This window comes from Saccostrea echinata, unplaced genomic scaffold, assembly GCF_033153115.1.
Source record: "Saccostrea echinata isolate AGI-Se365-2 ecotype Australia unplaced genomic scaffold, CSIRO_AGI_Sech_v1 ptg000075l, whole genome shotgun sequence".
Lineage (NCBI taxonomy): Eukaryota > Metazoa > Mollusca > Bivalvia > Ostreida > Ostreidae > Saccostrea > Saccostrea echinata.
The window spans coordinates 2,961,799-2,988,587 of NW_026889824.1; the positions used below are offsets into that span (position 1 = coordinate 2,961,799).

At 32.2% G+C, this 26,789-nt stretch overlaps 1 long non-coding RNA gene across 1 annotated transcript; it reads right to left on the reverse strand.

Annotated features, from left to right (window-relative positions):
- On the reverse strand, positions 1-26,789 carry LOC133176458 (uncharacterized). Its single transcript, XR_009719462.1, has 3 exons — positions 26,509-26,789; positions 313-444; positions 1-144 (listed from the first exon to the last, which is right to left on the reverse strand). It is a non-coding gene; the product is annotated as an uncharacterized LOC133176458 (long non-coding RNA).

The following is a 26,789-nucleotide window of genomic DNA, read 5'->3' on the forward strand; positions in this document are numbered from 1 at the left end:
CTAACTTCTGATTATTATAGCGACTTTGTGGCTGTCGCAATAACCACACATGTGTCCGAGATACAGACAGTGGGCGGAACAGGCCGTGGCTCCAAGCGAGAAATGTTGCAGTCACAAGCTCACACGTAGCTCTTCTTTGGGGTGCTGAAGTTATAAAAATTAATACAGGCTTATAGTTTGATGTTTAAAATTCTGGCTTTAAGTAAAATACAGTCAACACATGTCAGAAGAATAGATACATGGGAATTCTTTTTGTGGGATACAAAAAGTTACATAAATATAAAAAGATAATCCAAATTTAGAAAGGTTTACCTGGAGACGAAAAAATCCACTCAAACAAGCTAGACTTGACTTTTTCCTGATATCTGAGTCTATGCTAACTATGATGCCTTGTGTAAAGTTTGAAAGTAGTTACTGTTCTGATCATTCTCCAGTTCTACTACACTGTAAATTAAATGAATTTAAAAAAAGAAAAGGGTTTCTGGAAATTCAATAATTCTCTGCTACATGAAAAAGAATACGTAGAACAAATAAAATGTAATATTGAGGAGGTTAAAATCCAATATTCCTGCCCAATAGACAATATGGAAAAAATCAGTTGCCTTGAGAATGATGCTATTCAATTTACCATTAGTGATCAACTCTTTCTTGATATCTTGTTAATGGAAAATGTAGAGTCAGAAAATTTTTATGAAAGACTTAAACAATATGATATTCCTAAATTAAGTAGAGCGGAATCAAACAGTCTGGAAGGACCAGTAACAAATCTTGAAATTTTTAATTTCTTAAAACAAATGAAAAATGAAAAGAGTCCAGGACCTGATGGATTTAAGTGTGAATTTTTCAAATTGTTCTGGAAAGATATTGGCTCCTTTATTACAAGAGCAATAAATAATTAAAATGAATTACGTCAATTCTCAGATTCAAATAAATTGGGAATCATTACGTGTATTCCGAAAGCAGGAAAGGAAAAAATTTCTGAAAAATTGGTGACCCATTAGTCTTTTAAATGTGGTTTATAAAATAGCATCAGGATGCATCGCTGAACGAATGAAAACTAAATTGGATAAATTGATAAACAAATACCAAACTTGATTTATTATAGGTAGATTTATCGGAGAGAATATTAGACTGATATATGATATAATGCATTACACAGAATATAATCAAATACCTATTGATGTTAATTGATTTTGAAAAAGCATTTGATACAATCTCTTTTATATAATTTCATATATCAAACCCTTGACTTCTTTAATTTTGGACCTTCTTTTATAAATTGGATTAGAACCTTTTACATGTATAATGGTATTAAATCATGTGTTATACAAAATGGATTTACTTCAGATTATCTTTTCCCCCAAAGAGGCTGTAGACAAGGTGATCCAATCTCACCATATTTCTTTTTGCTATGACGCCCCTGGTTATATTAAATTACTTAAATTACCATGCATGCCATCAGTTAAGTTTTCATAGACCATGAAGTTTAAAAAAAAAAAACTTAGGACATTAATTGGTAGAATGTCGGTGTTCGTTCGTCTGTTCGTTTATATATCTGTTATTTTTTTTTTTTTCAAAATACTACACATTTATCAGCTTTAGTCATATTTAATTAAAATGTTTCATACAACAGGCAACACCAATTCTGTATATCAGTTTGAATTATGTTGCCATGGTTACTCTATCAAAATATTTTTTTTGAAATTCCTTCAAAATGTTCTTATAGTTTTTGGCCAATTTTGGTAAACATTTGTGAAGTAAGATACATACTCTCTTTTATTTTTATTTATATTTTTTAGCTTTAAAAAATATTGGTTATTTCAACATTTTGTTTTGCAGTGGTTAAGTTTTGTGAAACCAATCTTTGATTAATGAAGGTTAGGAAGTCTAACACGCATTCGTGTTTTCGGTCACATTTCGCCTTCGCGCAGCTTCCTCCATGGTTAAATTTTCAAATGTGGAGAACCCTGACTGCACAATTATTCCTTTAAAAAATAAGTAAGTATTTGATAGAAGGAAAAAAAAAACATTATTCATATTACATGTATGTACATCTTAGCGTATCCAGATTCACAAAATTGGAGCTTCTGAATAGAAAAAGATTATTTTTTCTATAATTTAGATATTATTGATCAACAAATAAATGTAGATGTCGCCAACATTTTGTTTTAGATGTCATACCTGAGTAAATAAATGTCCATGTACAACCCAATCAAAGAAATTCGCACATTCTTGGAAAAAAAAGCATTATCAAAAAGGAAAAAAATCTGGCTCAAATAGTTTGATTTCTATTTTAGCCGTTTAATAAATAACAGTAACTTCGAAAATGTTTTTTTTTCCTGGATAACCATATGCAATTGAGATATTTTATAGAACATAATTATAAAAAGGTTCTGTCTTGTATTCCACCATATTTCAAGTTGAAATCTACACCCTGCGTTTCCTACAGATATTCCTAAACTGTTGCTTTCAAATCTTTTAATTATAAACAAACCTTAAAGTGCCTAGATATTGAACATCCAAAACAAAGTCCTCTCAAATGTTCTTGATTTTCTTCTTTCAATTTAAGTCTCATTGGACAAGTCAATACCGGTGATGTCAATTTACTTGAAAGTGAAGACTTTAAAGCGATCATTCAATTGAGGACAGAACTTCATTTCTATTATAAATTCTGTTGACGATTATGCCAGCCATTGGGCTAAATATGAAAAGGAATATTTTTGCCTTCATGTAATGTTTAATATTAAATAACGATGTATTCTAATTAGAACTCTATTAAGGAATCGTTTAAGAAATTTAAAAGGCAATATCCTTCTATCCTTCACTAAATCGGAGGTGGTCAAAGAATTGGAAAGACTACATAAACAATTTGTTATGGTTCCAGCCGACAAGGCTTGTATAAACAATATCGTCTTTCTTTCCAAGACTCATTATTATACCCGTACTTTCTAAAGAAAGTTCGGGTATATTGTTGTTACCCTGGTCCGTCCGTCCGTCTTCACACTTTCTTCTTAATCTAATTACTCCTACATTTTAAGCAGAATTCAATTAATCTTTTGGAATATGATAGGTGGTGTCTGATAGATGTGCAATAAGGTTTTGAAATTTTCAATTTAACCCTGGGGGCAAAACGGGGGTCAAAAATGACGGGGTTTTTTTTATACAAAAGCCTGGTTCCCATAACTCCTCCTACATTTTTCGCAGTAGCCTAATCCTCTTTCGGAAGATGATTGGTGGTGTCCTGTAGATGTGCAATAAGGTTTCGTAATTTTCATTTTCACCCTAGGGGTCAGATCGGGGTCGAAAATGATGTTTTTCCACCAACCCCTGGTTCAAAGAACTCCACTTACATTTTACACAGGAGCCTAATCATCTTTTGGAAGATGATTGGTGGTGACCTGTAGATGTGCAATAAGGTTTCGGAATTTTTATTTTCATCCTGGGGGTCAAATGGGGGTCGAAAAATGAGGGGGTTTTTTTTTATAGGAAAAGACCATGTTTCCCAGAACACATCTTACATTTTATGCAGTAGCCTTATTATATTTTGGAAGATGATTGGTGGTGTCCTGTAGATGTGCTATAAGGTTTCGGAATTTTAATTTCACCCTGGGGGTCAAATTGGGGGGGGGGGGGGGCGAACAATGACGTTTGAAGTCTTATTATCAAAGACTTCATGAGTTATGGTTTGATTGTCCTTTTTCTTAATTCGTCCTTCATTGAAGAAAGGGTCAAGGAAAAAAAATGATGCAGCAAACCTTATGTCAATGTCTTCTATCCATGTTCCAAATTTGAATTCATAATCTATTAATTATAAACAAACCTTGAAGTGCCTAGATATTGAATTCAAAGTCCTCTCAAATGTTCTTGATTTTCTTTCAATTTAAGTCTCGTTGGACAAGTCAATACCGGTGATGTCAACTTACTTGAAAGTGAAGACTTTAAAGCGTTCATCTTAAAAGGTCCTAATTACTAGGAGTTTCAATCTTTCAATTGAGGACAGAACTTCATTTCTATTACAAATTCTGTTGAAGATTATGCCAGTCATTGGGCTACATATGAAAAGGACTATCTTTGCCTTCATGTAATGTTTAATATTAAATCACGGTTTTATAATTAGAAATCTATTAAAGAATCGTATAAGAAATTTAAAAGGCAATATGCAACCATCTATCCTCCCGTGTTCACTAAATCGGAGGTGGTCAAAGAATTAGATTGATTGATTGATTGATTGTTGTTTTACGTCCCATTCGAGAATTTTTCACTCATATAGAGACGTCACCATACACCGGTGAGGGACTTCAAATTTTGACCTTTACTCGGCACTCAGAGCCATTGAGCAGTGAGGGATCTTTATCGTGCCAACGCCTGCCGTGACACGGTGCCTCGGTTTTTAAGGTCTCATCCGAAGGACCCGCAATTTTCACTTCAAAGTGCCGAGCGCATGGCGAAGGAACAGTTGCTACCCATTTTTTTTATCGAAATAGGTCAGTCGCGGCCGAGATTCGAACTCACGACCTCCGGATCACGGAGCGAGCGCTCTACCGACTGAGCTACCGTGAACGGTCAAAAAAATTAGAAAGATTACATAAACAATATGTTATGGTTCCAGCCGACAAGGCTTGTATAAACAATATTTTCTTTTTCTGTAACACTCATTTTTATAACTGTATTTTGGAAGAACTTAGCTTTAATTTAACTTTTGGAAATCTACCTTATACTCGCAGCTTAATTGATTTCTAATGATGAAATTCTTCAAAATCACATATCAGTATTTAAAACTTTTAGCATAATTTCATACATGTAATTGTTTTTCATGATTACAACCTCATAAATCATGTTTTTTTTTTTTTTTTTTTTTTTTTTTTTTTTTTTTTTTTTTTTTTTTAAATGGCTAATAAAAGAGATCTCTGTATTTATATTGTTAAAGTCAGTACAATGCAAACGGAAAATCCCAATTCTATTGAATAGGATTTTGAGAATAAAGCAATTTTTTAGGAAACAGGCTTTTTTTCTAAAATGGTGTCCAAATATGAGCAATATGGGGCTTTAGTGGCAAAATTTGTCTGCGATCAAAAAAATTGGCAGCCATTTGGAACAAGTAATAAAAAGAGATCCATATGTTGAAAGTTTGTCTTAAGAATAAATGATTCAGTGTTATTGAAACTTTTATAATGATAAAATGGTATGGTTAATATATGTTTCTAATTTTTGTAAAATGTCCTTACATAATTACTTCACAACTTCTTTATGAAAACCGAAAGTCGGGACATGTTTGATGAAACATCCTGTTTTACAAATTTCTAATACCTAGTTTTTGATACATCTTAAAAATAAATTCACTGTTAAATTTTAAAAGTCAGCCCCTAGAAAACTGTTAGAAATTGTTAAATTTGACTGACTCTTATTTTACATGTCTTAACAAAATGTTTACAAGAAAATATAAGAAACGCCTAAAAAGAAACAAAATTCTATGTTTGCTTTTGTAAGCCATAGCAAGTTTCGACGTATAGCTTTCCGGTGGATAGGAAATTAAAATTCACGACAACAATATTACTGAAAAAATATCTTGTACTATTTTTGAATGGTTCTTGAGAGTAAGTTCGGGCAAGCGCTCCATAAAAAAAAAACCAACCCGCAAGACTTTTGTTCTTTCAGTTTGATGAAAATCAAACGAAATAGAGGAGAAAAAATAGAAATAGTAAGAAAAGAAACCACTGAGGACAGAAATCCTTAGGAATATAACCTTTGCCTTTGTAATGTGCTGACCTATCAATTTGAAGTTCAATCATACCAGACATTGGGTTTGTTCAGCTAAATTCTCATAAAACTGTATAAAGGAATAAAAAATGATGTGGAGTTTACCACTTAACGTTTTTGTGATGCATTGAGCAGCCGATTTCTCCTTAAAATATTACTTTTAATGAGAAAAATATTGAAATACTTGTCATAATGTCTCCGATGTAATACATAGAATATGAAAGAATTCCCGGAATTTCTGAAATTATTTTCTTCTAATTGAACGCAATCTTAACATGCTATTGAATATAAATATATAAAGATTTCATGCACTGAACATTTTTTTTTTATTTCAGAAAATGTTCAAAACAAAAGAAGATTCGACTCAGCGATTAATTTAAGTTTTGATATAAATGTAAGGATATATGTTTTCTACTTAAGAGACCATGAACATTTCCCACAAAACAAATACATTGACACCTTTTGGAAAGATATGTGAGTTGTTTATCTTGTAATTTTTGAATAATAATTTCAAATCATGTTCAACAGTAAAGGTTGAATCATAAAGAGATATTGACTTGAAGTCAAATATTACAATCTTTAAAGTCTCAGATTTATTGAGTTTTTAAGTTCTAGTTAAGCATTAATTCTGTAAAGTATTTAATAACTAAATTTGTAAGTGTTACTTTACAACGAAAAAAAAAATATATAATGTCTTCTCGATTTATTTTCTATTCAATTTTTACCTGCAATATCAATATCAAGAGACGTACCTGATCTGAAATGAAAAAATACGAGATAGAACTGATGTGGTAACAGTAGTGTATATCTTCTAACTTTACAGGTATTCCGAATCCGAAGAAGATTATACTGGCAATCTTGAATATGGCTTTTTATGTCAAAATGACGATTAAAAATGGCAAACAAGTGATTTTTTTTTTTCAATAATTTTTCGTCTTAATTCTGAGTCATTTAACAAAAGATAAAATAAACCGAACTACTGTTTTAAATGAATAAAATGATGATTAAATATTCAATTTAACTTTTTTCTGTATTCTTCTTAATGATTTATGTGCTTTAATGACATGGGTGTCTCTTGTATAACTTCTCTCATTAGGACCAACTTTTGACTATATCTTCGAGGAAGTACTTCTTAGTCCAAACATCTTAATACTTTACAATTAATGTTTATCCTTTGTACGGATATAATCCTTAATAAACAATGTTATAAGTACTTCAAGAGTTTTTCTTACTAAAGAAAATATCTTCGGTAGAAGTTAACTACTTGATGCACCGGAAAAACGTAAATGGAAACCCCACCAGTCATAGACACGCATATATGTATTTATAAGTAATAGTTAAAATATTACAAAAAATGTGTAATAAAATGATGTTCTAATTTAAATTAAACCCAGAAACCAATTTTATTTGTTATCCTTTATTTTTTTTTATATGATACAAAAAAATTATGAAAATCGAAATTATTTGGACACCTGTTATTTTTATTTTCATATTATTTTTTTTTTAATTTCGATCTTTATTTTTTATTATTTTTGAATTCATCTCAATGATATGTTTCTAAATTGAGAAGTTGTCCTGCTATCATCGGAACTTACATATCAATTATACAAGTTTTACTTACCTTTAATCACTTTCTGCGAATAATTTACATAGATATGAACATAAAAAATGAAATGCCAATCTTTGTTTGTGAATATCAGGATTAACGGTTGCAACCATATAAAGAAAAATACATTATCCTTAATGATTCAGCATATGTCCACGAACTAACAAAGAAAGCAATACTCATTAACTGTTTAAAAACTTAAAAGTTCAGGTGGCATATCGGTTAATATGCGTGATTGTTAATTATTTTAAAGTATAATTTCAAATCGCAAGTTCTTCTAGAATCTTTAAGTGGTGTATCTTGTACTTCATAAGAGAATTTTGCTAACTAGCTTATTCTGTTTATTTGAAATGTAACACATCCTCTCATTTTTCAGATTACAAGTACAATAATTGCAGATGAATTGGATGGCTGAATAACTTTGACGATCCAGTGGCTTTTTTTTTTTCCTATTGGCAATAGTTATTAAAAGAATTTTATTTTTTTTTATACACCACTTATTTCTGCTTATTTTCTATTTATTCTCGTACTTAAGAACTGTTGGTTTCTATTTAAATACAGTTTTTATTACAGGAACCGTCGATTTCAGTTTCAAATATGTCAGCTTCTCACAAGATAAATAAAAGGTTGTGTTTAGATCTTTTCATAAAACGATGCTTGTGTAAACAAGCAAAAACAACAATTTTTAAATACTTATGATTTTTCCACATTTATTATTCGGAAAATTTGAACAATTAGTAAAGCATTTTTTGTGTTTTTCAGTACCATTTTCACATTTCAGAGGTAATTGTATTAAATGTATAATTAACTATTTTCTACAACATTCTTTTTAAACATTTAGACGTATACTCACGGTAAATGAACCATTTTTCTACGATATACGCATTGTACCCATATAGGAACATGACTCTACATATTACTTGAACTACCAGGATTTTTAACGCAAAGCACGTTTCTTCTTGCAAATTGGTTCAATATCTTCATAGCTGCACATTTATTCCTTCAAAAAATAAATAAGTATTTGAAAGAAGAAAAAATGATTATTCATATTACATGTATATACATTTAAGTGTATCCAGATCCACAGAATTTGGGCTTCCAAATATAGAAAAAGAGTAATTTTTTTAATATAATTTAGATATTAATGATAAACAAATAAATGTAGATGTCGCCAGCTTTTTTTTCGATGTCATTGTAAACCTATAGGGTTTGAGACAATTATTTTAAATCAGAAAATAAACATTAAACTATCTACAATGTACTTAAGATAGAGTGCATTTACCTATAATCCAATCGGGATATGAAAGTGGAAGACTTTTCCGTAAGAATAAACAAATCTGGTAATTGGATTAAGGACAATGTAAGCTACCAGGATGTTTATTGCAGCCCGGAGGACCGGGCTGCTCTATACATATAAGTTTAAGTGTTGGTATATGGGGATTGAGGTGGGAGAAGTTATTCAGAATTAAAGGTTTTCTAAACATTAAAAAGATTGTTAATCAGAATGTTCTTTCCCTTTATAAATTACGAGATACACAATATGTTTACTTCCATAAAGTGAATCTGTAAAAATATATATGTTTTTCATATTTAATATATAAAGTTGCTTATCATTTACTATCTAAAAAACGACAGGTCCCTTTTTTTAGAACATCGAATTTTACTTATCGCATGAAAACGTAAAAAAAGTACTTTACACAGTTCGTGTTTTATATTCTTTAAGTGAAAGACATTTTTGAAAATAGGTGATGCATGTGTCAGGTTTCAAATTATATTTTATGCAGCCAACATTTACTTGAGGAATTGATAAAGTTTAAAAGGGTATCGTTTTTGTTCGATTTTCATCCGACTAAAAGTTTTCAAAATATTCTCGACTATCGTCTCCATCATTTAGACGCATGCCTTTTTCACACATATCGAAGCGGTTTGATGATCAAGACTCATTTCCATTGTTTATTTATTTCCCGGGCGACTATTGATGGTTACATCAATGTTTTCTTATTATTATTAATTTGCATCAATTCCCCTATGCAGTGCGGATTAAAGCTAGTTCAAATTATTTTCCCTGGGGCTAGAGTGTAGCTTCAATACGGGCAAAGTTTTGCTTAAAATATATATTATCTTCTAGATCTGCAAGAACAACAAGCTACTAGTCGTAAGACTGATCAAAAGTCTTTCTAAATTTCTGAAATCGTGGAATTTAATGATAATGTTAATGGCTCCTAGAAGAGATGATCAAAAAGGTTTTGTCTCATGTGAGTGCTGTAACGCTTGTCTATCTTGGGACGACGATGCAGGAACAGTAACGGAACATTGCTAAAAATTATCTTAACATTATATTAACTTTTGAACAATACTAGGACGTTGGACTGAAGCTTATTAAAGTTTATGTTTCAATTACAATTTATTTTATAAAATTCCAGGATTTTGTACAGATATATTGAATAACTTGTTTACTTGAATCTGATTTGTCTATTTCATACGTAAATGAGTATTATGTATTGTACATTACAAAATACGATCTACGGCGCTCTTCGAGAGAGCCACTATGCGATCATCTGTACGACCTATCACTTTCTGTAATTAAACTTCTTGAAAAAGACTATTGGTCTCATTGGCTTTCATCTACGAAGTCAATTTGGTGCCGTGACCAGGATAGGCGAAGTATCCAAGAACAGAAAGAAGAAAAAGGTGAGACATTGTTTTCTTTTCTACCTTGATTTTAGTTGACCACTTTAATTGCAATTCTAAATTTGATTTTAAGTTTAAAAAATGGCTATGGCTACGGCAATTGTATCATCCTTTGGGGACGATTTGAAAAAGGCGATTGATGATTTAACAACTCAAATGTCAGAAACCGAAATATTGAATGATAAATTGAATGAGGGAATGAGTTCAAACTACTTTTCTTCTACAAGTAAAAAGGGAAATGTGGGGGATGATGAGGATTAGAAAATTAAAGAGTGGATGAATTCTATTTCAAATCAGATTAAATCAGTAACTGCTGCAATTGCCGTTCCTATTAATCAGATCATTACACCTTTTGAGAGGGATCCTGGAATATTCAAACAATGGATAAAAGACATAGCAAAATATGCAAAAATGTCTGACATGAATAATGATGATATTTCAAAAATAGCATATGTTACTTGTAAAGGGTCTGTGGGAGATTTTATCAAAAGATATGTAACAGAAATAGAGGCTTCGGGTGAATTATCCAGCTGGAATGATTTAAAACAATTGCTAAAAAATAGATTTGCTGAAATTACTGATGCACAGCATGCATTGGCAAATATGAGAAAGATGAAACAAAATTTCAATGAGAGTGTACAAATATTTGCTGAAAGAATTTTACAAGTTGCGGAAGATGCATACGCGTCAGAAAATTTGGAACATGAAATTATTCAAAAACAATTGGTTGATATTTTTTTACTGGTGGTTTATCATTTGACTTTTTGAGAATGAAAGTTTTGAGAGAAAATCCTAAAACGTTAGAAAACGCGGTTCAAGTGGCAATGAGGGAACAAAATTTGCGCAAACGTTTGGCTTTAAGATCTCAAGATAATGGGGGTGACATGTCTTACAACCAACAGGTTATAAACAAATCGGGGGAAAATTTGTTATTGAAATTCCCAGAATTAAAATCAAGCATTGTTCGAAGGGAAGAACCTATGGAAATTGATCACTTTCGTAATCAGCGTTGTCACAGGTGTAGGAAAATTGGGCACAGAGCAAGATTTTGTCCCCTTCAAGTTTTGACAAACAAACCGAATTCCAATAATCAGAGATCCGGGGTACATGTAAGAGAAGTTTCAAATGGTTTAAGAGAAGGGGTGTGTAATTTACAGTGTTGGCATTGTGAAAAATACGGTCATATCCGCAGAAATTGTCCATCAAGATATTATGGTAGGAAGCCTTTTCATTATCAAAATGCATTTAGACCCCAATACAATCCTTCGAGACGTTATAAACAACAGGAAAACTAGGAGGCTCTCTTCATAATGAAGCCGATGAAGAGAGATAAAATAAAAGTGGTAGGAAAATTGTATATAAAATTTGTTTAACAGAAAATCCAAGTTCTTGTCTTCGCAGCACAGTTAAGGCTGCAGTAAGGAGGTGGGGTCTAATTTATACGGGAAATGCCTACTATGACATCACACAAAAATATAAGTTCTACTAATTACCACAAAATGAAATGATTTGCTATTTTAAATTGTTGAATAGCTTTAAACTACATCAATACTAACTAGTGCATGCATTATTGTCGATGGTTAAATCCCACACAGCAATATATAAACAATTCACTGATCGCAATGCACTTGTCAATGTGACGTCATATCGTAAAATTTGATGCAGTTTGCCTGCAGTGAGAGGCGGATCAAGTTATATTTATACAATGAAAAATGTGTTTTGTAATTAAATAAAATATAAATTGTAGATATATAAGAAACCATTAACTTGGAAGCGATATCTATTTTATGATTTTATTCATATACTTCCCGTACATTCCCTAGACAAGTGATACTGTCGTATGTTTGTATGCAGCTTCATTGAAGGGTACTAGAAGGGTCGTAATAAATCGATATATTACAAGGGCATACACTCAATGAATTATGACAAGCTTTTACACATAAACTCAAGAAGTATGAAGATATTTGAAAAGTGCTGCGAACCTGTTGAAATCTTGCAAATGAATTATTTATATCTATATTTAATGTACTTAACCAGCAAAATATTCAACATACGGTCTAACAAATGTAATTTTAGCAAATAGATAGTAGAATCTATATAGGTTTGCAGCACTTTTCACAAACTACAAAGGCTATTGAAAATAATTATATGTTAAACTTAAATTGTTAACTTGATTATACCCTTGCAATATTAGAATTTTTAGATGACCTCAATACTTCAGATATATTTGCTAAAATCACGTGACTGCCACATCACGTGGCAAGTCTATATAAGACATCTAATCGTCCGCAACATTTAGTTTTCAACCACATTGCATTTGTCCGATAATAGTAAAGTCCTAAAAAGAAACGCCCATCCTTGTAAAGAATGTATTTTCTATCTAAAAAAATTGCCGATATTTCCATTTGGCACCTTAACTGTACTGCGTTATTAAATTTGGGAAGAATAAATTTAGGGCATTAGTAGATATAGGGGCTGAAGTATCACTAAGTAATTTTTCAAACCTAATTTAAACAAAAAAGAAAAACCTTATTCACAAGCTGCAAATGGTGAATCACTTTCTGTTATAGGTAGAGTTAATCTTTCCTTTAAAATGAATGGGCTTCCACTGTCTCATAATTTCTATGAAACGGAAGGGCTTAATAGATGCGTCATTTTAGGAAGAGATTGGCTAACAATGAATGGAGTGAGAATGTACTTTGATTTGGGCTGTTTAAGAATAGGGAAAACATATGTAAAATTACAAGAAAATATCCATATTTCATCTTTGGTGAGAATAAATAAAAAAGTTTTGGTTAAACTACAAACAGCAGTGGTGTGTCATGCAAAATTAAGTGCTGCCTTGCCAAGAAAATATGGGGAAATTATTGAAATTCAAAACAAAGATGAATGTGTCAATCAAGAACTAGGGTTATTCATAAAAGAGTCAGTAGATATGGTCAGAAATACGCGTAAAGTTCCAATTTTGATTGTTAACCGCTCTAACAAAGCCTACTCGTTAAAACCAGGACTCGTCATCGGAAAAGCAAGATCCGCGGACAAACGCGAGATAAACACTATCAATTTATCCATTAAATCCAGTAACTCGGAAGATTTTAAAGAAATAGACACACCGGAGGAATATAAATCTTACGTTATGAAAGTCGTTCAAAACAATAAAGATTTATTTGCAAATCATGATATTGATTTGGGACACACGGAAACTGTCAAAAAGAAAATTGAAACGGGGAACCATCCTCCTATTAAAAACAGACCGTATAGAACTCCGTTGAATAAAAGAGAAATTATTGACAAAGCTATCGATGAAATGTTAGACGCGAAAATAATTACTAGATCGCAGTCACCATGGTCATTTCCGTCAGTAGTCGTTGGAAAGATGGACGGAACTCAGAGAATGTGTGTAGATTTCTGGTCATTGAATAAAATTGTAACACCCGCATCATATCCGCTACCACTCATTGATGATATTTTAAGTTTATTAGATAAATCTAAATATTTTACCACACTTGATTTAAAGAGCGGGTATTGGCAAGTTCAACTGGATGAAGAAAGTAAAGAGAAAACTGCGTTTGCATGTCATAAAGGTTTATTTCATTTTAACAGAATGCCTTTTGGTTTAAGTAATGCACCAGCGGTGTTTCAAGAGTTAATGAACATTGTTTTGCAAGGGTGTGAGATTTTTGCCACCGCGTATATCTTGATGATGTTCTTATATTTTCGAAAACTGCCGAAGAACATCAAAAGCATATTCAAGAAATATTTCGCCGAATTCGTCAACATGGTCTCAAGTTAAAATTAAAGAAATGCAAGTTTTTCCAACAGGAAACCGAGTATCTAGGATTTGTAATAGGTTCAGAGGGTGTCAAACCAGATGAAAAGAAGATACAAGCTATTAGAACCCTACCAGCACCAGGTACGGTAAGAGAGGTTAGAGGTTTCATTGGTATGTGTAGTTATTATCGTCGCTTTAAACCAAACTTTTCTAAGATTGCAGAACCACTGATCGATCTTCCACGTAAGTATTCCAGATTTAAGTGGACAGAACAATGTCAAATTGCCTTTGATTTTCTAAAAGAGAGCTTAACCGTGGTACCTTTACTTGCATATCCGGATGTCAACAAATCTTATGTATTGTACACTGATGCTAGTGACAACTGTATTGGGGCTTGCCTAACTCAGAAAACAGATGAGGGAGAGGAGAAACCCATTTACTATCTTTCTCATAAACTGGGGAAAACACAGGTAAAATGGTCCACAATAGAAAGAGAAGCATATGCCATACATTATGCCTTACAAAAGTTAGATCATTATTTGCGTAATGCCACTTTTACTATTAAAACTGACCACAAGCCTTTAAAATATATATTAGATGCCCCTATGCAAAACAAGAAAATACAACTCTGGGCACTAAGTATTGCTGGATACAATTGTAGGGTAGAGTATATTGAAGGTAGGTATAACTGTCGTGCAGACTTACTTTCAAGACTTCCTTCTAGTACTTCGGATCATAGTGATAATGAAGGTAAGGATGAAAATGAGCCAGACATTAATGACAACACATTTGAAGTCAGTGCAATAAATTCCAATCGTATTGAACCTAAACAATTTGCTAACTCCGATTCCACGATACCTGATGATTTGATTAAACCATGTTTAGATTTACCGGAAGGTATCGATGTTCAAAATTTACAAAAATCAGATGAACATATTGTTAAATTAAATGAAAGAATTGAAAAAGGAAAAGCTACTCGATTTGAAGAACAGAATTTTTTAGAGATTGAAGGTCTCCTTTATTATTTGTCAGAAGGGGATTCCGGATCTCCAAGACTGCGTTTATATGTTCCTCAAGAATTAGAAGAAATTACTCTAAAACAATATCACGACAATTTAGGACATATGGCAGTAGACAAAACTTATGATGCGATCCGACAAAAGTATTACATTCCAAATTTATACAAAAAGTTAAATAATTATATTGAACAATGTGTAACCTGTCAAACCAGAGTTCCAGAAAGAGTCATCCTCCAATACAAGAGACTGAAATTCCACCTTATCCTTTTGCTAAAATTGCACTAGACTTGTCTGGACCTTATCCGACCACTCTTTCCGGAAACAAGTACATTGTCTTATTGATTGGTATTTACTCAGGTTGGCCGGAAGCATTTTGTGTCGCTGACAAATCAGCTGATAACATAGTTCATATAATTTTGGATGAAATATTTCCCCGTTATGGCTGCCCTTTACAGCTTTTGACGGACAATGGCACAGAAAATTTAATAAAAATTTTAAAAAAATTAAAAAAATAAATAATAATTTAATAAAAAAGTGGAAGAAACTCTCAAAGAATTAAATATTCATCATATTACCACCTCGTATTACAATCCACAGGGTAATGGTAAAGTAGAAAGGTTTCACAGAACTCTTCACGATGTTATGGCTAAGAAGGTACAGGAGGAAACGCAAACTTGGGATCTTTATCTTAATCGAACTTTAGCCGCCATCAGATTTCATGTAAATGAGTCAACCAAATATTCTCCATTTTTCCTTTTGTATAATAGAGATGTAGTTGTACCTTAAGATACTATATTCAAACCGCAAAGAAGATACATGGGGGAAGATCAGCATCAGGTTGCATTACAGAAACAACATAAAGCATTTGTTCAAGTTCATAGAAATTTGAAAGCAGCTAAACGTGAGCAAAAAATACAAGCAGATAAAGGAAGTAAGGAGGACACTTTTCAAATTGGTGACCCTGTTTATTTGAAAAATCATCGCAGAACAGGTAAGTTGGACAAACGATGGGTGCCATATTATCGCATAATTAAGCAAACAGGACCGGTAAGTTTTATTGTTAAGAATCAACTCAATGGTACAACCACAAAAGCACATGCTAGGCACGTTCATCATGCTAAACTAGATGAATGGGAATTACCACCAAATTTAGGGGAAAGGGTTTTAAGACAAACCCAATATGTAGTTCCCCCGGAAAATGTTTCCGAGGAAGAGGGCTCGGAAGAGGAGGAAGAACGACCAGCATTACAGAGACTGGTAAGTCAAAAGCGAGTTGAACGCGATAATTCCTCTGACGAAGACGATATTCTGTTGCAAGAGCTTAGAAGAAGATTTCGAGCACGTGCTTTAAACAACAACGTGGATAACGAAAATACAACGGAAAAACAAAATCATAATGAAAATCCAATGTTACCTAGTAATGTAAATAACAGAGATTTACAAACCGAAATGGAATATGATTCTGACTCTTCTATTGATATAAGTTGTCAGCAGTCTGATTCTGACTCCGAAGAGGAGCCAAATAGGGTAGATGTAAATTCTGAAATTAGTGATTCACCAAAGCAATTAGAAATTGAACAAGAAATGGATATTGATGATGTTAATTGTGTTAATGATAACCACATTTGTAAACAAGGCTTCAATAAAAAAGTAAAACCACCTATAACACCGAGAAAGGGTGTTAATATATCAAATAAGGGATTTAATGAAAGAATTAAACAAAGGTGCAAACCAGAAATAAAACCAAGAAAGTGTCAGGCACGTTAGTTGTATAATGGGAATACATCTAAAGAAAATGACGCTGCTGTCCAGTTTCTTAAGATTATGGGGAAATTACTTCTTCAAGTATAAGTCAAGTATTTTTGATAACAGAAAAATAATTATTTTTTAATTTTTTTGTTTTGTACAGTCTTACTGGAATTTGATTGTCTTGTCATTGTATTGTATATGTATCATAACTCTAGAACCTAATCAGATGATCCAAGAATCACATATTTAAATGATGGAAAATGGTTAATAATTCCATTCAGAGTTATATCCTTCATTGTTAAATGCAATAAAAAAGTTCAGCAATATAGCACAAGCTCACAAGTTGATATTTTAACGTTACAACAAGGATGCACAGCATTCCATGGTTCTTTGGTCTTACCTCCTTTTTATAATAAAGAAAGCACATTTGATCTTTCACCCTCATTTGATAAATTTGTAAAAGATTATCATTTTAAAAAAATTGATTTGTGGAAACCTTTTAATGAATATTTTCCAGAAGTTAAAACTGTACCATTACCGGAAAAATTAAAACCTATTAAAGAAATTCCTATACAAAATTTAATAAATGAAATGTCACTGGATAAAATTAAATCAATGCCCCAAGAGGAATGGTTACAATCCCCTTGATTCTATTTATCAACATTTTCGGATCTTTTCTGTTTGATTTGTATTATCATTAAATGTCGTAAACAAATAAATAAACAATGTCAAGAAACTAAAAAATAAGTGGTCAGCTAAGTTTCAGGGCAGAGGGAGTTCTGTCTAAACCACCTTCTGAGTCCGCTTCCATAGACGAGGATACAGAAATCTATGCCAAAAATTGGAGGGACGTGTCAAAAATGGAACAAGAAGTTAAACTGGTACAACAGTATATCAAGAGAAGAAGGATTTCATAAAGAGTTTGAGACAACACTATGGGTCGGATCAGCAGAATTCAAGAATACAGCATCCATTAATGGCTTCTACTTTGAAGGGCGATATTGCGGCCTGGAGTGGTGTTAATTACATTCCGTCTTCTACAAAATCTCCTAGATGGTATCCTTTATATGCACTAAAGAAATAACTTACAATATGAAACAACATATCTTACGTTGATATCTGGCACCAAGAGTAATGCTTAAATAATGGAAGAGAACAGTATTCCATAATTCATATACATCCATGTGGAATAAAGAAGATGAAACGTGTATATCCATATATATACTTTTATAATTCTGTTACCCAGAACACATAACCTGTCATAACTCTATATATCAGTGAATCTAAATTGGAACCTCAAGATGAGGAAAGCCTAGAAACACCTATACATCGAATGACCATTGTGAACATAGTGTGATTACTCATGTGAACCATGTTTCAGTGCTTCCGTTCTTGTGAAGGATTAATATTGTTTGTTTACTACTGTGAACTATGGTGAAATAATTGTCTTGTTTCAATTTAGAAATTTCCTGCCGAAATTTCTAATTACATGGGGACGAATGTAAACCTATAGGGTTTGAGACAATTATTTTAATCAGAAAATAAGCATTAAACTATCTACAATGTACTTAAGATAGAGTGCATTGACCTATAATCCAATCGGGATATGAAAGTGGAAGACTTTTCCGTCAGAATAAACAAACCTGTTAATCGGATTAAGGACAATGTAAGCTACCAGGATGTTTATCTATCTTGGGACGACGATGCAGGAACAGTAACGGAACATTGCTAAAAATTATCTTAACATTATATTAACTTTTGAAAAATACTAGGACGTTGGACTGAAGCTTATTAAAGTTTATGTTTCATTTACAATTTATTTAATAAAATTCCAGGATTTTGTACAGATTTATTGAATAACTTGTTTACTTGAATCTGATTTGTCTATTTCATACGTAAATGAGTATTATGTATTGTACATTATAAAATACGATCTACGGCGCTCTTTGAGAGAGCCACTATGCGATCATCTGTACGACCTATCACTTTCTGTAATTAAACTTCTTGAAAATTGACTATTGGTCTCATTGGCTTACAGTCATACATGAGTAAATGAATGTCTATGTACAACTCAATAAAATAAATTCGCACATTCTTGGAAAAAAGCATTATCAAAAAGGAAAAAAATCTGACTCAAAATAGTTTGATTTCTATTTTAGCCGTTTAAAAAATAACCGTAACTTCGAAACTTTTTTTTGTCCTGGATAACCATATACAATAGAGGTATTATATACAACATAATTATAAAAAAGGTTCTGTCTTGTATTCCACCATATTTCAAGTTGAAATCTACACACTGCGTTTCCTACAGATATTCCTAAACTGTTGCTTCCAAATCTATTAATTATAAACAAACCTTAAAGTGCCTAGATATTGAACATCCAAAACAAAGTCCTCTCAAATGTTCTTGCTTTTCTTCTTTCAACTTCAGTCTCATTGGACAAGTCAATGCCGGTGATGTCAATTTACTTGAAAGTGAAAACTTTAAAGCGATCATCTTAAAAGGTCCTAAATACTAGGAGCCTCGATCTTTCAATTGGAGACAGAACTTCATTTCTATTACAAATTCTGTTGAAGATTATGCCAGCCATTGGGCTAAATATTACTGTTTAATATTAATTAACAATGTTTTATAATTAGAAATCTATTAAAGAATCGTATAAGAAATTTAAAAGACAATATGCAACCATCTATCCTTCACTAAATCAAAAAATTAAAAAGACTACATAAACAATATGTTATGGTTCCAGCCGACAAGGATTTTATAAGCAATATCGTCTTTCTTTCCAAGACTCATTATTATACCTGTACTTTCTAAAGAAAGTTCGGGTATATTGTTATTACCCTGGCACGTCCGTCCGTCTGTCACACTTTCTTCTTAATCTAATTACTCCTACATTTTAAGCAGAATTCCATTAATCTTTTGGAATACGATAGGTGGTGTCTGATAGATGTACATTAAGGTTTTGAAATTTTCAATTTAACCCTCGGGGCAAAACGGGAGTTAAAAAAATGACGTTTTTTATACAAAAGCGTGGTTCCCAGAACTCTTCATACATTTTACGCAGTAGCCTAATCATCTTTTGGAAGATGATTGGTGGTGTCCTGTAGATGTGCAATAAGGTTTCGAAATTTTCAATTTAACCCTGGGGGTCAAATAGGGGTCGAAAAATGACGTTTTTTTTTACAAAAAGACCCTGGTTCCCAGAACTCCTCTTACATTTTACGCAGTAGCCTAATCATATTTTGGAAGATGATTGGTGGTGTCCTGTAGATGTGCAATAAGGTTTCAGAATTTTCATTTTAACACTGGGGGTCAAATGGGGGAGGGGGGCGAACAATGACGTTTGAAGTCTTAATGTCAAAGATTTCATGAGTTATTGTCTTTTTTCTTAATTTGACCTTGAATGAAAAAAGGGTCAAGGTAAAAAAAATGATGTCAATGTCTTCTATCCATGTCCCAAATTTGAATTCATTATGTCAAAGGGTTCTCAGATTATGCCCGGAATTATATTTTCATGTAAAAGATTGACCTTGACTTTATAAATTGGTCAAGGTAAAAAATTTGTTGACATGCACCTCTCTCCATACTACCTCTCCATGTTTCAAAATTGAAGTTTTAATGTCAGAGGGTTCTTATGTTATGGTTTGATTGATTGATTGACTGTATGTTGTTTAACGTCCCATTCGAGAATTTTTCACTCATATAGAGACGTCACCATATACCGGTGAAGGGCTTCAAATTTAGACCTTTACTCGGCACTCAGGACCATTGAGCAGTAGTTATGGTTTGAAAGTGTTTTTCTCAATTTGACCTTGAATGAAGAAAGGAGTCAAGGTGAAAATTTTGGTGCAGTGCATCTTGTGTAAATGACTTCGTTCTATGTTACAAGTTGGAAATCCTAATATCAAATAGATCAAAGACAAGATAGTGAGTAAACTTATTTATTTACATTTCTGGAAGGGATATCATTCTCGCTCCAGTATGAATTAGTGTAAAATCCTAAAAAAAAGTCATCAATTTAAAAAAAAAAAAAAGTCTTATAATTTCATTTTAATTTTTGGCCCAAGTAGGTGTTAGAGAGAGAGAGAGAGAGAGAGAGAGAGAGAGAGGGAGGGAGAGAGAGATTACCCCTGGTATATAGCCCCATGCAAAACTTTATAAGCTTGTGATAACAAATGCTCAGGAGACACAATATTTGAAAAGCAATTTTCTTTCATGCATTGTTTTCAGAAAACTCAAAGCTGAAAATTTAAAATTTTACCCATGTCAACATAGTGCAACCTTTATCCATATTGATGAAAATGTACATTTAAAAAAAGTATGATTAAGTAGCTAAATCAAAGTGTTTTGTAAGCAGAATCAAGCTATACCAGTATAGCTAATTCAACTGCAGAGCTTAATCAAATTTAAGAGACCGTACACGGTAGCTCAGTCGGTAGAGCGATCGCTCCGTGATCGGGAGGGCTTGAGTTCGAATCTCGGCCGCGACTGACCTAAGTCGATAAAAAAAATGGGCAACAACTGTTCCTTCGCCATGCGCTCGGCACTTTGAAGTGAAAGTTGCGGGTCCTTCTGATGAGACCTTAAAAACCGAGGCCCCGTGTCACGGCAGGCGTTGGAACGATAAAGATCCCTCACTGCTCAATAGCCCTGAGTGCCGAGTAAAGGTCAAATTTTGAAGCCCTTCACCGGTGTATGGTGACGTCTCTATATGAGTGAAAAATTCTCGAATGGGACGTAAAACAACATACAATCAATCAATCAATTTTAAGAGATTGTGCAAGACCTGTTTTAATTCTTAATCATTCTTAAAATATTTATATCACATTTCCTGATTCAAGGGAGAGCTATGTTGTGAGAAGATCAGTAAATAAGGATGACAAGTGGGAAACGGCCGGGTTAATATTCACAAATTTTAGGAGTTTTCAACGTTTAAAACCATGCAGACATAACTCCTTCCCCTTTTCCCCCCTTCCCAGCCCCTGGGTCGTTTATGTATACAAATTATTTATTATTCGTTTTGATATAAAACTAATTGTGAATAATACAAAAATGTACATGTACACAAAGTTTAATGGCGGGTCCCTGAATGACTTTCATTTTCTAATTCTAGGAGGGTGGGATAACCCTAGGGGGTCATGAATAAAATGTCAAGCAGAGTATCACTGACACACATACTGTGACCATTTCCAGTTTCAGGGTGAGGATGACTTCAAGGGGGTCATAACCTTTATACCATTAAATGCAAAATGCCTTATGCCATAATGCCTTATACCATTAAATGCATAATGACTCAAGGGACAATATTATATATGGTTAAGGGAAGAGGTTTTTAACCATTTTCGAGATATATGATCATTTAAAGTTTTAGGCGTTGGGAAAGACCTCCGGGGGGTCATGACCCCATACATCCTATTTAGTGTGTCATAATACAAAGATGACTTATGGGCTTTTGCTTTAATGAAAGCTATTTTATTGTTTCTGGTTCCAAAGAGTGGGAATGACCCCAGGGATTTGCTTCAATGTATCATTTGCATGTGGCATTCCGATGATCTTTGACCCTTTTCCAACTATATGCCCCTAACCACTTTCATTTCTGATCATTTTACCCCGTTCTATACTAAACTTTTAAAATAATATATTCATAATGTACTTGCCGCCTGTTATAGGTACTGTTAACTTCATAGAATAATAAATCCATTTAAAACACACACTATTAATATTCCCACTGGTAATAATGATGTACATACACCATGTGCAATTCAATAATGATAACGGTAAAAGTAGTGCTCGCAGTGTGACGTAATTCCAACTGCATGCGCGGGTCTAGAAATTTTTCCAAAAAGGTGTACATCTACATCTGTGAAATTTATATTATAATTACATACAATGTTTTATTTTTTACATAAATTTGTGTTATCTATTCCAAATATGACAGAAAAATAGGTGTATCGTGGGTGGAGTTAATCGGGTCAAAGTTTGGAAAGGGGTTCTCCGAGTTCTACCCAAATACTGATAAAAAAGTTGTCATTTTGGTATCTAATTTTGTTTTAAGTTCATCAAAAAAGCTATGCACTAAAATAATAACATTTGTTGTTTTGACAATAAACTCAATAAGTGTCAATTATGGGGCAAAAATTAACCCCCCCCCCCCCTTTTTTTTACACAAATCTTTCAAAAATTCTCTCCTTAACATAATTAACATTATTAAATTATGTAATACATGTATAAGACTAGTAATGAAATATTTACATAAGAGGCCCATATGGGCTGCATATTCACCTGAGCATTTTATGCTTGATTTAAATGTGTGCTTCTTCCCTGGTTACCAGAATTTGAAGGAGAGCGCATTTAGAGGCAAACACCTTAGTGCGGGTATTACTGTCTTATGACAGCATCTAGTTATAACTGTATTTTGGAAGAACTTAGCTTTAATTTAACTTTTGGAAATCTACCTTATACTCGCAGCTTAAATAATTTCTAAAGATGAAATTCTTCAAAATCACATATCAGTATTTAAAACTTTTAACATAATTTCATACATGTAATTGTTTATTTTGATTACAACCTCAAAAGTCATGTTATTTTTTTTAAATGGCTAATAAAAGAGATCTCTGTATTTATATTGTTAAAGTCAGTACAATGCAAACGGAAAATCCCTATTCCATTGAATATTATTTTGAGAATAAAGTAAATTTTTAGGAAACAGGTTTTTTTTCTAAAATGGTGTCCAAATATGAGCAATATGGGACTTGAGTGGCAAAATTTGTCTGCGATCAAAACATTCGGCAGCCATTTGGAACAAATAAAAAAAAAAAAAAAATAGATCCACATGTTAAAAGTTTGTCTTAAAAAACAAATGATTCAGTGTTATTGAAACTTTTATAATGATAAAATGGTATGGTTAATATATGTTTTTAATTTTTGTAAAATTTCTTTTCATAATTACTTTTTAAGAAAACCGAAAGTCAGGACATGTTTGCTGAAACACCCTGTTTTACAAATTCCTAATACCTAGTTTTTGATACATTTTAAAAATAAATTCACTCTTAAATTTTAAAAGTCAGCCCCTAAAAAACTGTTAGAAACTGTTAAATTTGACTGACACTTCTTCTACATGTCTTAACAAAATATTTACAAGAAAATATAAGAAACGCCTAAAAAGAAAAAAAAATTCTATGTGTGCTTTTGTGAGCCATAGCAAGATTCGACATATATCTTTTCCGATGGATAGGAAATCAAAATTCACAACAATATCACTGAAAAAATATCTTGTACATGTACTATTTTTGAATAGTTTTTAAAAGTAAGCTCGGTCAAGCGCTCCATAAAAAAAAAAAAACAACCAACCCGCAAGACTTTTGTTCTTTCAGTTTGATGAAAATCAAACGAAGTAGAGGAGAAAATATAGAAATAGTAAGAAAAAAAGAAACCACTGAGGACAGAAATCCATAGGAGTATAACCTTTGCCTTTGTAATGTGCTGACCTATATTTGAAGTTCAATCATACCGGACATTGGGTTTGTTCAGCTAAATTCTCATAAAACTGCATAAAGGAATAAAAAAAAAAATGATGTTTTTCACTGGTGGATTTACTATTTAACGTTTTTGCGATGCATTGAGCAGCCGATTTCTACTTAAAATGTTACTTTTTATGAGAAAAAAATTTGAAATACTTGTCTCCAATGTAATACATAGAATAAGAAAGAATGACCGGAATTTCTGAAATTATTTTCTTCTGATTGTTCGCAATCTTAACATGCGATTGAATATTTTAGGAATGACTCTAATTCTTGGCCAAATTATTCGAGCATAACCTGGTTTGGGTCAGTTTACGCTTTATATTCCACGAAGCGGATTATAAAACAGCGTAAACTGACCCAAACCAGGTTATACTCGAATAATTTGGCCAAGAATTAGAGTCATTCCTTATAATTTAATTTTAAAATCATTAAATAACTATGGGTGTAAAATTTCGTTGCTTTTTATTAGTTCAAATTTGCCACTCAATAATACAACCGTAGTAACGGAAGTAACGGAAGTGATGGGAAGCGAGGGGAGGTAAAAACTGATACATAGGCCTAGCAGCTTGTTTACATGTGGTAAGATCGAATTATTGTTTGAAGTTAAAGGTATATTAATTAAATCTGGAATTTTCCATGAATCCCGAGGACCGGAAATGAGAGGATTGCATGCATACAGATGATTCAGCTGGTTGTCAGGGGGGGGGGGGGGGGGGTGTCCCCATACCAAACCAGGTTATAAAGAAATAATTTGTGTTCCTTTTTGGATATTAACCAATCAGAGGCTAGAATACAAACAAAATTAAATTATATATATATATATATATATATATATATATATATATATATATATATATATATATATATATATATATATATATATATATATATATATATATATATATATATATATATATAAAGATTTCATGTACTGAACATTTTTTTTTCATGTCAAACACTGTTCCAAACAAAAGAAGATTCGCCTCAGCCATTAATTTAAGTTTTGATATAAATGTAAGGATAAATTTTTCTACTTAAGAGACAATAAACATTTCACATATAACAAATACATTTACACCTTTTGGAAAGATATGTGAGTTGTTTATCTTAAAATTTTGAATTATGATTTCTAATTATGTTCAACAGTAAAGGTTGAATCTTAAAGAGATATTGACTTGAAGTCAAATATTACAATCTTTAAAACCTCAGATTTATTGAGTTTTAAAGTTCTAGTTAAGCATTAATTTGTAAAATATTTTATAACTAAATTTGTAAGTGTTACTATACAACGAAAAAAAGAAGATTTTTATGCCTTCCATATGCTCAGAATGAAATTTTAAACATATTGACTAATGGCATCCACAAGTTTTATTAGAATTTTCCCTATTTAATCGGAGTCTTAAGCTTGCTGTCTGATATGATCTTTGACCATGTTGATTGAATTTAAACAGTTCTTGAACAAGAAAATCCTGAGATGGGTCTGGCAAATTCATAATTTATGAAGGAATGAAATGGCCAAACAAATGATGCGTAGCTATGTGCTTAATGAATATTAGTTTTTATAAAGATTATCCAAAACATTACAATCACTTTGACTTTTTCTTCCAGTAAGTTACAATTAAATTACATGCTTTATAACACACTTAATTAATTGCTAAGGTAATTAATAAAATTTACCATTACCTTTTTTTCATGTATTCTTATACTCATCATAAATACAGAACATCATTGAATAAGCTCATATCTGCTCAAACAATATGTCATGCAAAATTAAACAAAAAATATTTTACTGTAGGTATTTTGTAACTAGTTTAACAAAACATTTAAGAAGAATCCCTTGTCAGTTTGATTTCTCTAAACAAAGCCTGCATGTACACAGTTAAATTACATGCCTCGTGAAATTTTATTTCAATTATGTATTTAGAGTAAATGAGACACAACTGATTCATTTGAAATTATATTCAATTGTAGGTAACCTGAACATATTAATTTGCTAATAAAATTGAACATTTCTAACTTCATAAATTATAATACTTGTATTTAAATTTTTCTGCATGTTCAGATACAACATTCATTTTAAAAAATGGTTTATATGTAAAAATAATTGCATTCCAAGTTTTTCTTTTCTAAACATGCTAAAGCTATATTAGACTATTGCTTATCTTCCAAATCATGGAAAAAATGTATCTTTGAAGGATTCATTTGTTTTGATTCCAATTTACAGGTTGATTTGGAGGCCAATTACATGTACCTCTAACTAAGAAGCAACAAACACATTCCTAGATTTAAATATCCTTAATTGGAGAACAAAGAATGAAACGATTAATAGCTGTATGGAAGGGTAATGCCAAATTTTAGATATACATAAAACATAACATTCAAATTACCCCTTCAAAAGTGACCAATGATTAAGCAAAGCAGATATATTGTAGAATCTGAAGAAGGTCCAGGATGATGAGCAACTTGATCACTGGGTTCAGTGGAAAGTATTTTTCGATGACTCTTTAGAAGCCACTTGTTTTGGTTCAGCATTGGTGATGGCACTTTGAGAGTCGAAAGACATGACATCATTATGCTGTTTCCAAATCTCAGCTGCCAAATTACTCTCTTTCTACTTCCTGGGGAATCATCTGTGACTAGTAATTTCTTTGAGAGTTGAAACTGAAGT